Source organism: Sorex fumeus, unplaced genomic scaffold, assembly GCF_029834395.1.
Source record: "Sorex fumeus unplaced genomic scaffold, SorFum_2.1 ptg000044l, whole genome shotgun sequence".
Lineage (NCBI taxonomy): Eukaryota > Metazoa > Chordata > Mammalia > Eulipotyphla > Soricidae > Sorex > Sorex fumeus.
Genome location: NW_026606101.1, coordinates 75,406,380 through 75,410,836, shown reverse-complemented (window position 1 = coordinate 75,410,836; position 4,457 = coordinate 75,406,380). Strand labels below are relative to the sequence as shown.

Genomic DNA, 4,457 nt, shown 5'->3' with positions numbered 1-4,457 from the left:
ATGACAAGCACCCTTCCCACTATCCTGTCTCTCCAGCCCCAGTTGCCTGGAAATTTCTAACTAGAGCCTCAGATTCTTCAACTCTTCAGATGGCCACATCTGGACATAGCTTAAAGGGCTGAAGCACATGCTTTATATGTGGGATGCCTGGGTTTGGTCCCCAGCACTGCAAATTCCCCTGATCAACTCCAGCAGCAGTCCCTGACCCTGAGTAGCCCCGAGCACCCATGCTGACCATCAACTCTAGTGGCTGCCTCTCCTCTCCTTTATGAGAATCCACCTCTCTGCAGCGACTGATTCACCTGAGTGGGGATAGTGGTTTTCTGCACACTGTAGTCTGGCCATTTAGGGCTGTTGGTAGGAAGGGAAGTGACATCACAGTGGGCCTTCCTGGTGCTTCTCTTCCTGGAAATGGTCTGAGAGTCATTGTTCACGTGGGTAAAGGACAAGGTAGGGCACAAGCGAGGAGACAGGACTGTGAAGGTGTGTTTTGTCTTGTTGCAGGACTAGGGTGACCTTCCGTGAGCACCAGGTGCCTTCCGGTCTCCACACTGTGAGGCGTCGGGCCTCGCTATCTGGGGGGGTTGCTTTTGCACTTGTTTTTCTTGTGTTACCAGATACCCAGGCGGTTCCTGGGGTACGATGGAGTCTTTTGGGGCCACAGAACTTTGTGGGGCATAGGGGGCTGTGGCAGAATGCAGGGGTCGCAGGTCTGAGTGCGTGATCCCGGGGGTTGCTTCGACCATGGTCACCTTCAGCTCTGCGTTGGTGCAGCCATGGCAGGGCGTGGGGCTGAGCACGGGGGCTGCAGACCTCGGGGTGCGGGACCTGCAGAGGGTGGGGCCTTGGCCATCCAGACCCTCCCAGCTGTCCCCAGTTTCACTGCTGTAGAATCTCCAGATTCACTTTGAGGGACAGATCCGCAGCCCCCCAATGGCAAGAGACCCTGTTGGCATCCGGCTTTTTCATTGGCTGCCCACGTGGGTCAGTTCAGGCCAGGCCGGTGGATCTGCAGGTGGCTGGGGTTTGCCAATGATAGTTTCCTTTGGACCTATTTTTGCTGTGGGTAATTGGGGTTTCTGCATGCCCAGATAGACCCCGAGGGCTTGCTCTGGCTCTGGCCTCAGCTATTATTCCTGGCAGTATTCTGGGGGCTTAGGGATGCAGAGGATGGATTGGTGTCAGCAAGGCAAAAATCCTAACAGGTCTACTCTATGTTGGAATAGGCATATCTGCATCAAGTTGGAAAGCCCTCGCAGACCCCTGGGTATTGAGGTGAGTACTGGGGGTAAAAGGGGTACGTATGTGCACACTTGTGTGTTTGTGTGTGTGTGTGTGTGTACTGAGGGTACAAGTGTGTGTCTGTGTGTAGAAAGTTTTTTTTCTGAATTTAACTTTATTTGCCTTTTGGATCACACCCGGTGATGCAAGGGGTTTCTCCTGGTTCTGCACTCAAGAATTACTCCTGTGGTGTTCAGGGGACCATATAGAATGCTGGGAATAAAAACCAGGTCAGCAACTTACAAAGCAAATGCCCTACCCACTGTTCTACTGCTTAATCTCCTGCTTTTTATTTTTTTAAGAAGAGGGACTGCCCCAAGGCAACCGTGGCCCACAATGTGCCTCTATCACTGGCGCAGCCCTGTGATGGCCTGTACGGGGTGCTGATGTACGGAATTTCCTGGCTTCAGAGTTGATACCTGTCTGGGCCTGTGAGTACCTTCTGTGGTACCTAGGGAGGCGTTCCCAGGCCAAGGCTTGGCTGAGTTTTCTCTCTTGTAGCCATGTCCAGAACTTGTGTCACGAGAGGCAGCACAGATGCTAACCCATTTTGCTTCTCCTGGGGAGATAGAAGCATCAGGCAGTGTCCCCCAAGTGGGTCTGTGAGCCAGTGCCCGAGGGTGTGACTGTCAGAGCTGGGGGTTCTGCTCCTCTCAAGTGCTCACTAGGGGGTTCTGCTCCGCTCCAGTGCTCACAACTCTGACTTCTCCTCCAGGTCTCTGATCTTCAGAAAAAACAGAGGCAGAAGATGGTGAGATTCCATCGGACACAATGGCCCCAGGTAGGAGGAGAGACGATGCAATGGCAGGAGTAATTGGCTTCCAAGGATTTTTGTCTCTGAGTTGTTTCAGGAAGGATCCTGCAATATCCCTCCTTGTCGGAGTCCCCAGCTCTCCACTGATGACATGTTTGTGTCAGTTTTTTTGCATTGGCTTCTGGACCACACACAGCTCAAAGATTACTGGTGTTCAAGGATGACTCCTGACCTGTCTCAGGGCCCATATGGGGTGCTGGGCATCAAAAGCTGGTGTCTGAGTATTTTGTTTTGTTTTGTGAGCCATGCGCAGTGATTCTGGGGATAATACTTTTGGCTTTGCACTCTGGCATTGCACATATCAATGCTTAGAGGACCCTGTGCGATGGAGGGCATCACCAGGCCTACTCACTGTCCCCAGCCCACTGTCCTGTTAAACAGTCATGCTGATTTGTTTATTTTGTATTTATTTTTGTGCTATTGGGGAGAAGCTCCTGGGTTCCTCTTTTGCTCTGTGCTCTGATTCCCACCTGATGTGCACCCTGTGTGTTCTGCTCCTGTTTATTCCCTTATAGCTAGGACCTGTGTTTCTCCTGTTTTGTTCTTCCCACTCTGGAGAGCCTCATCTGATCTGTCACAAGTCCCACTTTCACTCACTGCTTTGTTTGCAGTTCTGGGCATGCGCCATTCCCAGGGAGACAGAGCAAAAGATCTCTGAGTCAAGCAGAGTTGTTGGGCTTAAGACACTTTGAGAGGCATTTGGGGTGCCCTGAAACTTGATCAGAGTCCTACAGCTTTCAGTCAATGACTGGACATTGAGTGTCCCCTTCTCCCTAGAGCATGGGTTGTGGGGTGCAGGGGTTTTGTGTTTATTGTTTTTGGGTTGAAGGCAGGGTCACTCATTTGGGTCCCACTGGTTCCATGCTCAATTATTACTCTCTGCAGTACTCATAGGAGCAGTGACTGGAATTCCCTGGGGTCAGTTGCAAGACCACCACCTTCAGGAACCTTCTAGTTGAGCATCCTCACATTTTAGTAGATGCAGCTGTCTTAGAGAGATGTTGGTACCCGTCTGCCAGGAGTGCATGTGGAGGCTGGTTCCTCCGACGGGGACAGACCCTGATCCCCTCTATGGCCCTGGCGTCCTAGCTTCACAGCCACTGAACTGGTTGGAGTCAGAGCATGACTCATGTCCACATTTGTATGTCGGCTCAGGACATGGTGACCTTCACGTATGTGGCCGTGAGCTTCACCCCAGAGGAGTAGACCTGTCTGGTTGCCTCTCAGAGAAAGCTCTACAGGGACGTCATGCTGGAGACATACCAGCACCTTCAGGCTATTAGTGAGAGCAGTGCGGGACCGACTTTGTCTTGACAAACCCATGTGGGCTCCCTGTGTCGGGCTGTTACTGTGTGTCCAACAGTAGTTGTGACTGTGATGGGCCAGAACAGCCGTGCAGTAGCTGTCTCTAGTTCCTTCCCTGGTTTACTTTTTGGTGCTCACCTGGCAATTCTCAGGGCTTACTCTAAGATCTCTCTGTAGAAGTCACTCTCTGTGGGTTGCCATGAGTTTGGAGTGTTGGGGATGAACCCAGGTTGGCCCCATGCGCTGTACCATCGCTCAGGTCCCTCTAAGTAATTCCTGATTCCTGTTATTGCTGAGTTCTCTTCTCTGATTACTTTTTCTACTACACACAACTTCTATGTATTTGTTTGGTTTTTGCTTTTCTTTGGGACACAACCTGAATCCTAATGTCACTGTGCTGGAGGATCCCTCCTGGGTGTGCTCAGGGGCCATGAGTTGCTAAGGAATGAACACATGCGGCAGCTTAAAAGGTTGCTGCCTTACTCCTGGTAATGTTGCACCAGGCCCACAACTTCAGTCATTTTGTTTTGCTTTGATTTGGTTTGGGGTTCCACTTACACTTTCAAATACTTGTGATTATTCCTGGCTGTGTATTCAGTTATTCATCCCAGTCGTGGTCCGGGACCATGTGTGCTGCTGAGAATCAAACCCGTATGTGTTTGCAGTGTCTGTGTTCTACCTTCTGTAATATCACTCCCAACACAGTTCATTTATTTGTTAGGGCCTCACTCCATCAGGTGCTGCTCTATTTCAGTGCTTGTGGTCACTTCCAGTGGTTCTCAGTTCATCAGGACTCAGGGTTTGCCTCTGGACTCTATTGATATCTTGAGAGACCCTATTGAATGTCCGTATCGAACCTTTATTGATCGTGTGCAAGGCCAGTGCCCACCTGCTGTGCTGTCTCTCTGGATCTATTTTTGTTTACTTTTTATACAATTGGGGACTTTGGTCGTCTTTGGCCATCCTTGAATTTGTTAAGCTTTAGGGGTTACTGCACTCCGACATCACTTCAAGCAGGCTGAGAACCTTTCATGTGGTGCCGCGTCTATAGAGACAG

The 4,457-nt window shown here is 50.8% G+C and overlaps 1 pseudogene; it reads right to left on the bottom strand.

The window, feature by feature from the left end:
- Positions 1-883: 883 nt before the first annotated feature.
- LOC130030865 (uncharacterized) lies at positions 884-979 on the bottom strand (annotated as a pseudogene).
- Between the last annotated feature and the right edge of the window lie 3,478 nt (positions 980-4,457).